At 45.0% G+C, this 11,326-nt stretch overlaps 1 long non-coding RNA gene across 1 annotated transcript; it reads left to right on the top strand.

Moving 5' to 3' along the window:
- Window positions 1–2,097: 2,097 nt before the first annotated feature.
- On the top strand, window positions 2,098–8,220 carry LOC142818390 (uncharacterized). The gene is made up of 2 exons (XR_012895882.2): window positions 2,098–3,332; window positions 7,991–8,220. It is a non-coding gene; the product is annotated as an uncharacterized LOC142818390 (long non-coding RNA).
- The last annotated feature ends 3,106 nt before the right edge of the window (window positions 8,221–11,326 follow it).

Below are 11,326 nucleotides of genomic sequence, written 5' to 3'. Positions count from 1 at the left end.
AGAGAGAGAGAGAGGCAGGAGGCAGACGAGAGCTGAAAGAGAGAGAGAGAGGGCAAGGCAGTAGGAGAAGAGAGAGAGAGGCCGTTTGTGCTGCATACTCCTGCGCGGCGGCCCGGCTGAGCAGCACAGAAGTCAGCCAAGCACCATGGCGGGAAGCGAAGGGGGGGTGGGACGGTGACGTACACGCCCAAGGGGCGGGGCCTGGACAAGCATGCATCCCCGACGGAGACAGAGGAGAGCGGAGAGAGAGTGAGAGGCAGGAAGGGTGAAGAAAGAGAGAAAAACGGAGCAGGGAGAGAGAGAGGGGGGGGGGGAGGAGGAGAAGAGAAAGGGAGAGAAAGGCAGGAGGGGAAGAAGAGAAAGAGAGAGACTGAGAGACAGGCAGAAGGCGGAGGAGAGATGAGAGAGAGACGGGAAGGCAGGAGGAGGAGGAGGAGAGAGGGAGAGAGAGAGGGAGCGAGAGACCGGAGGCTCAAGAGAGAAGACCGACATGGAGGAGAGACCTGAAAATCTCGTCTCATGACACGCTAATTGGCTAGTTATCTAATAAGCAACTAAGTTAATGAGCCTTTTGTCAAAAACAAATCTATAAAGTATACTTTGGACAAAAACAAGCCAGTAAAATATACATAGAAGAGAGTTCAATTCCAATTATCACCTGAAAGCTTTTTAGGCAGCATCCCACTTAGTTGGTTAATTGGTTAAATGTAAACTACCAAAGCAGAAATTCTTACAGCTGCACAACCCCTAATGCGATATATGCCATCAACAGCCAGCAATGCCTCTCTGCCATATGTATTGGACGATCTCTACAACAAAGGATTCTAGGATTATAGAATCATAGGGCTGAAGAGACCTCAGGAGGTCAACAAGTCCAGCCTCCTACCGAAAGCAGGATGAATCCCAACTAAATCAACCCAAATAGGGCTTTGTCAAGCCAAGACATAAAAACCTCTAGGGACAGAGATTCCACCATCTCCCTAGGTAACCCATTCCAGTGCTTCACCAGCCTCCAAGTGAAATAGTTTTTCTACTATCCAACCTAGACCTCTCCCACTGTAATTTGAGACCATTGCTCCTTCTTTTGCCATCCATCACTACTGAGAACAGCCTCTCTCCATCCTCTTTGGAACCTCCCTTCAGGAAGTTGAAGGCTGCTATCAAATTCCCCCTCACTCTTTTCTTCTGCAGATTAAACAGACCCAAATCCCTCAGCTTCTCCTCATAGGTCATGTGCTCCAGCCCACTAATCATTTTGATTGTCCTCCGCTGAACCCTCTCCAATGCATTCACATCCTTTCTGTACTGGGTGGCCCAGAATTAGATACAATACTCCAGATGTGGCCTCACCAGTGTCAAATAAAGGGGAATAATCACTTCTCTAAATGCTGGCAATGCTCCTCCTAATGCACCCTAATATGCTATTGACCTTCTTGGCTACAAGGGCACACTGTTGACTCATATGCAGCTTCTTATCCACTGTAATCACTTTTCTGCTAAACTGCTATTTAGCCAGTCAGCCCCCAGCCTGTGACAAATGCTTAGGATTCTTCCATCCCAAGTGCAGGACTCTACACCTGTCCTTGTTGAACCTCATCAGATTTCTTTTGGTTCAATTCTTTAGTCAGTCTAGGTCACTCTAGGTCATATCCCTGCCCTCCAACATATCTACCTCTCCCCCTAGCTTAGCGTCATCTGCAAACTTACTGAGGGTGCAATCCATCCCCTCATCCAGGTCATTAATAAAGATGTTGAATAAAACTGGTTCCAGAACCGAATCTTGGAGCACTCTGCTAGAAACCGACTGCCAACCTGACATCAAGCCATTAATCACCACCCATTGGGCCCGACAGTCTAGTCAGGTTTCTGTCCATCTTACAGTCCACTTATCCAATCCACACTTCCTTAACTTGATGGCAAGACTATTATGGGAGACCATATCAAAAGCTTTGCTAAAGTCAAGGTATATCACATTCATCGACTTCACCATGTCCAGAGAGCCTATTACCTCATCATAGAAGCTAATCAGATTGGTCAGGCATGACTTACCCTTCGTGAATCCATGTTGACTTTTCATGATCACTTTCCTCTCTTCACTGCTTAAAAATGGATTCCTTGTGGATCCCCTCCATAATTTTTCCGGGGATTGAGGTAAGGCTGAAAGGTCTGTAGTTCCCTGGATTGTCCTTCTTCCCTTTTTTTCTTTTTAGGATTGGCACTACATTTGCCTTTTTCCAATCATCCAGGCCTCTCCCAATCTCCATGAGTTTTCAAAGATAATGGCCAAATGCTCAGCAATGACATTTCCCAACTCCCTCAGTGCCCTCGGATGCATTAAATCCAGACCCATGGATTTGTGCATGTCTCGCTTTTCTAAATAATTCCTAACCTGTTCTTTCTCCACCAAGGACTGCCCACCTCCTTCCCATACTGCATTGCCTAATGCAATAGTCTGGGAGCTGATCTTGTCTGTGAAGACAGAGGCAAAGAAAGCATTGATTAATTAACACAAATCATATATTCAAAATAACACACAAACCTGTTAGCGAACATTATATTAATTTGTCCTGGCACTCATTAAAGGATTTAAAGGTGGCTATTCTCTTACGAATCAATTTCAGGAGTCAGCTAGAGAGAGTCGGTAGAATTAGCCTTCATATGCAAATTTGATACTCTCATGGCTTGAACAGAGACATGAACTGGATGGGCCTTTATATTTAACACCGAAATGATATCAAAAGCTAAGTATTGGGCTCTTACAGCCTATTTTATTAGCATCATTTAGCATGGATACTTTAAATGACAGGGTTTTTCTCCTCCCACAGCCTCTCTTTTTCTGCTTTATAATTCAACCTGCGTGCTTCTTGCTCCATATTCAGTGGTTGAGAGCATACTTACTTTCTGATACTTACCATGGTGTTGTTTTAACACTCAAAAGCTAGTTAGTAAGAAGCATCAGATATTTAGTACACTCTCTTCCACTGGAGTATGTGTATTCAAGTATATTTTCCCCTGCATGCTAAATGCATTTTTCATGGGGAAGACTTAAAATGCAATAGTCAAATAACCCATGTGCAATGATAAGAAATTCATGCTATTTTCACCGTGTAATCTTGTTTATTCAATAAGGATCATGTTGTATTCACTATGAACTAATCTGTAATAACATGTTACATTCCTTGCAAATTGGTTTGGAAATTTTCCTTCTCTCTTGCTTCCTCCCATTTTCACACCATCAAGACTTGCAAGACACCATGAGCGAAGAATAAATGCATAGCACTCTGCAATGACTCCCCTGAGCCAGGCATCTGAATACACCCTTTATCTTTAAGGTATTTACAGTTAATCCTTAATTCTATTTGATTCTTGGAAAATGCCACAACTCCCTTTGCAGAAACAATGTGATATGACCTAAAGAAAAAGGGCAAAAATAGAGAAAGAAATCAGCATTCATGGTTTCAAAGGAAGATCTTAAATTCACATCAACAGTATTGTTCCAGTTCTTGTTTCTATACATTTCAGATACAAGTTAAATACACTTAAGCTTTTCTGTTTTACAGCCCAGTTCATAGTTCTGTGGTCACCAACAGGTCAATTGCGAGGTGTCCGGCTTGGCCCCCCCCTATTTTCCCCCCATCCCCAAAAAGCCCCACTACCTACCTCAAGTGAAAATGGAGGTAGTGTAGGTTTCCCACGGATGGATAGAAGTCCCACAGATTAGCGCCACTTCCGGCAATTCCGGAAGTGCACTGGCTGCTCTGCCGGGCGTACTGCGGGAAGGAACATCGGCTCTGGAGGAGGAGCACGGTGACTTCCCTGCACCACACAGAAGGGGTGAGTCAGCCCAGGGGCAGGCATGCACAGGGTTTCCCTGCGCAGCGGGAGGGGGGGTGGAGGGGGCGAGTTGGCCCCGGGACAGGCACACGCTGGGTTCCCTGGTGGGGGGAGAATCCTGGGAGGAGGCAGATGCAGGGGACTCTCTGCCTCCACTGGCACCCAGCCCCCTGCCCCCACTGCCCCATTCCCACTCCCCAGTTCCCTCTTCCCACTCCCCTGTCCCCAGCTACAGAACTCTGTCCCCATTCCCATCCCCACTCTCTGAACTCTGTCCTCATTCCCCTCTCCCAAGCCACAGAACTCTGTCCCCACTGGCACCCTGTCCCCAGCTGCAGAAACCTGTCCCCTGCCCTCCCAGCACACTGTTCCCTCTCCCCTGCCTCCAGCCACAGAACTCTGTCCCCACTGGCACCCTGTCTCCTGCCAAAGCACCCACTAGCACCCTTCCCCAGTACTATGTCCCCTGTTCCCACCAACACAGTTGGGGCTACATTAGTGAAGCTTGGGGGGTAGGGTGGAGGAGGGTTTTTTTACATCTCACTTGTGTGGCCCCAACTGATTTTTCTTGGGTCAGTGACCCCTGACTCAAAACAGGTTCCCTGCCCTTCTCAGAAATAAAGACAGCGCAGAAACTTTTTGTTTGACAGTATTTTATTTAAAAATGAAGCCTGGTCAACAAACCCCAAATTGGGGCCAAGCCCCCATCTGGCCACAGCATCATAACACTCCTGTGCTCCCCTTTCCCCCAGACACTACATGAGCCTATCATACACTGGAACCCCCTGCCCTGAGCCCCTTACATACCCCAACCAAAATTCCTGAAACCTCACATCCAGAAGTCTGTGGCTTGCTTAGCACCCTAACCCTACATCTGACCCCAACACTGTCCAGCCTGGCGCCCTCTCCCCGAGCCAGTGTCCCCTTATCCACCTTCTCCTGCATCCATATTTCCTCCCAGAGCTTGCACCTCTCACCCCTTCCCAGACTCAAATCCCTTACTCCCACCTCAGAGCCTACACATCCTATTTCAAGCCAGCAAGGTTACAGCTAGAATACAGTAGTTTTTCAGGATTCTGGAGATAGCCCAGAAAAACTCTTCCGCATCCAGGGATGCATTTGTTCTTCTACTTTTTAGTGGAAGAGCAAACATGATCTTTCGGTCACCCCTAGATTCCTCTTTCCACGAGGAATAAGGGGGCTTCCAAAAGAAGGGTTTTTTTCTGACATTTGGTCCAGTCTATACAGGCCAAGTATTGGAAAAACCTCTTCCTACAGAAGAATTGGGGAAAAAAGCAGCAGTATAAGGGTTGGGGATAGCAAGTGATGGAGAGGAGAAGAGAGAGAGCAGGGCTTCAAGGAAGGGGCGGGGCGGTTGGCTTGTTCTGTCATTTAAAAAGTGATCTTGGGTGTGAAGAAGTTGGAGACCACTGTCATAATGCATAGCTCAATCGGGTGCTTTTCTAGCTGATGGGAGAAAAACAGACAGAGAGAAAGGTAAACCCTGCTGCTTTAAAATAATATTTTGCCCTTCAGTAGCACCTTGCATTCACAGATCTCAAAGTACTCATTGATGAATGGAGCCTCCAAGGATTGGTAATCCATCAATCCTTGTGCCTTAACCAGAAAGCTATTCCTCTTCCCAGTGGCCCTGCCTATGCCCAGGAAATGTTCTAAACCCATGGCATTCCTCTGCTCTCCTGCAGAGGGTTTCATTAGTGTAACCCCCTTTTTCCTCCCCGGGTTACTCAGGAGGTGTGCCTGGGCACCTGATGATGTTGTCTGGTTGGGGAAAACCTATCCACCCTCTTGCTGCAGTCCCTTGCTCATAAAGAATGTACAATGGCGGTGCCTCTACCTGGCTGGCCCTGTTCACACTGGTGTGCCTTGGGAGCCTCCAGGAATAAATTTATTCCAGCAATAAACTGGATCTAACTCTAGCACAACAATTACAAATCATAAATAATATACATCTAATAGATTGCATTAGAATGAACAACGAAACAGGCTTTAACAAATTAACAGTGAATAACATCAATTCACACAGTACACAGATGTAAAAGGAACGTATCTAGCTGCCATTTGCACTGCCAGTATTTATCCCACCCCAGTGTGCACACCCCTGGACTCAGAGTCCCAGACTCTTGCTTGCGTGGGCATGCTTAATGACCTGCAGCTGTAATGGAGATTCTCTGTAGGTAGGGTGTATGTGGATCCAAGCTATGCAGCAGCAATGGTTCACTGGGTTGACTTCTCTGCCTCTCTTTGAACCCAGAGTTAGTCTATATCTCTGAGGTCTGTCCCAGGCAGCATTTTCCCAAAGATGCCCAGTTACTCACAATCTCCTTCTATGTGCTGGATGCAGAGTAGCTTCTAGCCACCAGTACAGCCAAAGGGCCTCCCCTCTAGGGCAATCAGAAGCAGCCTGCTAGATCCCAGTTTCAAAGGCTTGCTGTCCCAGTCTGTAACTGTAACATAACAGCTCCTGAACTGGATCAAACTCCTCCACAGCAGCCTGGCTCCCTTTCTGCTCCAAAAATAGAGGGAAGAGTCCACAGACTGCTTAGTCTTCCTCCACACACCTGGAGAGACTCAGATCTCCCCAACAAGTGTCACTTCCTTCCTGTTTTTCCCCAGGGTTCATGGGAATTGTAGTCTGAGGCTAGACTGCAGCACACAGGGTCTTCCCAGAAAATAAGCAGAGGCACCTTTAGTAAAGGGACTACATTAGTACAAGTTGAGCCTCTCTAATCCAACAGTCTCTCATCTGTAACATCCGTGATCTGGCATGATTTTAGTTAGCCAGATGTCCACTTATCATGGATATGGCCAAGTCTCCCACAGCCCCATAAAGTTTGTTTATAGCTACCAGTCCTAGCTTTCAATGTTTTGTGCTGTTATTTAGTTTTAATTTACCCCTAAATGTCTTTTAAGAGCCCAGTGAGCAGAGGAAGTATTGGTAATGCTGCTAGACAGTATTGACCTCCTGTGATTTGGCAAATTCTCTAGTCAGGGCCTGAAGGTGCTGGAAGAGAGGTTCAATCTGTAGTAGTGAAACTGAATACAGGTTAAGCTGAAAAAGTGCAATATGCAGCTGAATTATTTCCAGATTGACTCCCACTAGGGATATGAGGGATTAATTGGATAACCAGTAAGCATCATCCTTAACAGGTGATGCTTACCAGGTCTGGTTAACTAGTAACTAATGGGGGCTGGAGTAGCTCCCCGCCTGCCACAGACAGGCTGCTCCTATCATCCGGAGCAGACTCTGTCTGCAGCAGGCCCAGGTGCCCTGCACACAGGGGCTGCTGCAATGACTGGAGCAGAGTCACCTCATAGGCATAGCTCCTGCCTGCTGTGTGGGGGTCACTTTAAACCAGTTAAATGGGATTTTACATCCCTAAATCCCAACCGTTTCCTCAATAACAGGCTTTATAGGAAACATGGCTCTCTGGCTCCAGTTCCATTGATACATCTTCCTTATTTTACAAAACATTTTAATATAAATATTAAAAACAAAAAAATGATACCCGGACCCCCCTCCCTAGTCTCCTTTTGGCCAGAGAGTCCTAGTACATTGCTGAGTTGTATAGTATGAGATAGCTTGATCTCCTCAACAAGTGACCAGGCCAGAATGAGCCTGCTCCCTCCATATCACCTGTATCTGCATTTAATTAATTCTCTCTCTTTCTCAGGACTCTTTCTATGTGTGTGGCCTCTCAATGATTCTCTGCCTCTCCATTCTGTGATGATCTTTGTCTGCTTCCTGTGACTTGTAGGCATCTCCTCTACATTCAGATCACTTGTCCCTTTGATGTACTCACCTCCTATGAAGTGTGCCACTACATTCTCACACCTCCTTCTGGTGTCTCTGTAATGGCTAGATTTCTCACACCTAAGGTCTTTGGTTCACCTTTTGCACTCTAGTGCTTGCTTTCTCTGATTGTTGGTCATCTCCAAATTTTCGGATTGCTACCCATTCCTGCTTCTCCATGTGGGAACTAAAGATACAGCCAGGAATGACCTTAAGTGGGTTACTGCGGATTATGTAGAGTTGGGAAGAAGGATCAAAGAATTCGGAGTGCAATATTCCTATCCATATGGTCTGAATCGTAAGAAAAAGTCTTGTGTAACAGTCTCTTATCTGTTTTCACAGCTAACTCCACCTTCTTATTCTATTGGCATGTTGCAGAGAAGGTTGTGGTGGTCAAAGCTGACCTGCTTGCAAATTCTATGAATTCTTCCAAGTCAGAATATGGTCTCTTGTTGGTGAACAAAAGATCCGTCTCTTGAAAACTGAGCTCACACCACCAGTAATGTTCCTTCTGTTTTCCATCCATGTGTGGACTTTTTCTGTCCATGTGCAGAATAAATTAAGTGCACTGAGGCATGTGTTAATGTGCACCACCAGGAGAAACATGAACCTAGCTGTGGGCACTCCACTAATCAGGTGGGTGCAATTGGAATCTCTCATGACTGACCACACAAGAGCACAGCTTACAGCAGTGGCCGCCAGCTGCTTTACTTCAGTGAACTCACAGTTCTCATGCTGACATTTTGTTGCATTAGCATAGAGTAAAGCTGGATGTGCACTGCTCTATCCATGTGTCTGAGTTACTTCCAGCCTAGCTCCATCTGTTCCCTATTCCCCTGCTGTCCCCTCAAAACCAGTCCTTCAATGGAACATGGCCCTGTTGTGATAATTGGGCTGACAGATTTACCCTAACTGTGAGCTCAAATGTAAAAAATTCATAAAAGTGTATAAGATGATACAATAACCTACAACAACCAAATGTTGATGGAAAATAGCTGTTTTCAATAATTAATGTTAAAAGCAGGTGCAAGAAAATGAGACATAAGGACTAAATTAGTCCAAACAAAAAAAGGCCATATTGATATAATTTAAGGTTTATGTTGAAATCATGCTTGGTAAAAAGAGAAAATGTGGAACTGGAAATTAACGGACCAAAATTGATGTTTTAGATATTAAGCCTAATTAGTAGACAAAATGAGGAAATGGGCTATTTCACCTATCACTCCCTTTGTCCTTAAAGAGACAGTGATAGAAGTCAGAAGAATAGACGAGCTACTAAAATAAGCTTCATCGTAGATGCCACACCCAATTCCTTTGGCCCTGGATCTGCATCTTCATAATCCTGAGAGATGCCCTGATCACACCAGAACAGGCCAAAGAGAAGTATCCAGATAACATCAACACCTCTATTGGCTCCAACTGAATCCCACTCACCAGCTGGGATTAAATTGGGTTGGAATTTAACAGCAGCAGTAACGGCAACAACTATAGCTCATCTCAATTATTTTTCTCTCTTATCCAAAAGGACAGTTATTACTATCCTCGATGCCATCTAAGAAACTGTCAAACAGTGAGATTTTTTCCTTCTAAAATCATCCAGCTAAATGGAAAAGGAACAAGAAATGTTACTAAAATGAAGTACTTACTGTGATGGGTTGGGTTACAGAAAACCCCTTGAGACTGTTACCTTTTGGGCTGATCACTCCACTGAATCCATGTACCTGCCCTCGGGGGTGCCCCACCACTCTGTCCTGAGAGCCAGAAGCCCTGGTATTTCCCAGCAAAGTCACAGAGCTGGGGTAACAGACCACAGCAGAGTAACAGAGAATAGCTCAGCCCTGGGAGGGCTCAGTCACAGGGACCTAACACAACACAGCCTTAATGGGACCAAACCCCCACCATCTTAATCTGTATAAAAGTTTTACACAGAGAAAGCCTATAGAAACTGGCAGATCATCCAATCCAGTACTTCCAACATTAATAGCACCAAAGAATCTTCAGATGAGAAACAATTACAAGGCATCCCTGGGACGTATATTTCCCATGATGCTATTTCTGGAAATGAATCAACCATCAGGGCTATTGGTCAAGATTTATTAGAAGAAGGAGGAGTATTGTCGTTGCGTGTAGAGATCCAAGCCAACATCAATGTTCCATTCCATTAGGGGCTATCCAAACAGAATTAGAGACAGTCACTGCTCCCAAAGAGCTCGCTAGACGAGCGGTTCCCAACCTTTTCCAGATGGGGACCCATTTTGACAATTCAGGAACTCTTGGTGACTCAAAGCAATTCAAAAATGGGGGGTAAAGGGTGGGAGGCAGTGCTGTAACTAGCTAATTTTGTGCCTGAGGCAAGAATATAAAATTGTGCCTCCTCCTGTTTATATATTCATAGTAGTTATTTCATAGAAAAACTGAAAATACGTTAATAATAAAATAATAACACTACATTTAACTCAAAAGTTGTGGTGGCAGAAAGACACTCATCCCCAAACCGCTCCCTCACCTCCCCTCCCTCCCCCTGGATTAAACCCCACACACAGAGGCTGGAGGGGCTGGGAGTCTCACAGTCAGACGCCTGGGGGGCACACTTACTCAGGGGCCTAAGAGTCACACTCAGGGGCTGGGAGTCAGGGCCTGGGAGTCTCACAGGTGTTAGAAAAACATTAGAAACATAATACACATTATTCAAAAGAAAAACAAGTAAAATTAAGTATTTTACCAAACAGTTTCACCTGAACTTAAATTAATGGAATGGTTGAGCTTGCGTTTGCTTTGCTAACTGTTGTATCCTCAGAATTGTTGTGGCGAGTGCACATTGAAGATCATCTTCCATATTTAATTTATTTCAATATTTGTTTTTAATTGTAAGCAAATGTGAGAAGCCTGATTAACACAAGAAAGTATTTGGAAATGGAAGTAAAATTCTCAAAACAACTTCTGACAAAAGTGGATAGTCCACTCGGCGTCTGATCCAGAACTGATTATTTGGCATGGTTGAGAACTCTGCTTTTATATCATTGCTGTTGAACATATTGATAAATTGTTCCTGGGTGCCTTCAGGTACATCACAAACATCCACACTGAAAGAATTTGTTGCAAGAGCAAACAACTTTCCATCTGTATCTGGAAAATATCAGAGTAGCTCATCACTCAAATGTCTCAAATTCTCCTGTATCGACAATTGCAAATCGTCGTTAATATTAATGTCACTTGGACTTTCTTCAAGAAAGGTTGCTAGGGTTGGAAACATTTTTTTATATCAATTTTCAAAATCCATAACTGGAGTTTCTTTCTGAAGGATTTTATTTTGTCCGATAATTGTAGAATTTGGTCCTTAAAGTGATATATTTATATCATTTAGTAGGCCAAAAATGTCCTCTAGGTATGCTATTTTATACAAACTCTTGGGGTATGTCTACACTACCCCGCTAGTTTGAACTAGCGGGGGTAATGTAGTCATCCGCAGTTGCAAATGAAGCCCGGGATTTGAATTTCCCGGGCTTCATTTGCATGAAGCCGGCCGGCGCCATTTTTAAATGCCGGCTAGTTCAAACCCCGTGCCGCGCGGCTACACGCGGCACGGAGTAGCTAGTTCGGATTAGGCTTCTAATCCGAACTAGCTGTACTCCTCGTGGAAGCCTAATCCGAACTAGCTACTCCGTGCTGCGTGTAGCC

The sequence above is a fragment of the Pelodiscus sinensis genome, chromosome Z, assembly GCF_052426305.1.
Source record: "Pelodiscus sinensis isolate ZL-2025 chromosome Z, ASM5242630v1, whole genome shotgun sequence".
Lineage (NCBI taxonomy): Eukaryota > Metazoa > Chordata > Testudines > Trionychidae > Pelodiscus > Pelodiscus sinensis.
Note: the sequence above shows the minus strand (reverse complement) of the source record. Positions and strands in the feature narration are given on the sequence as shown.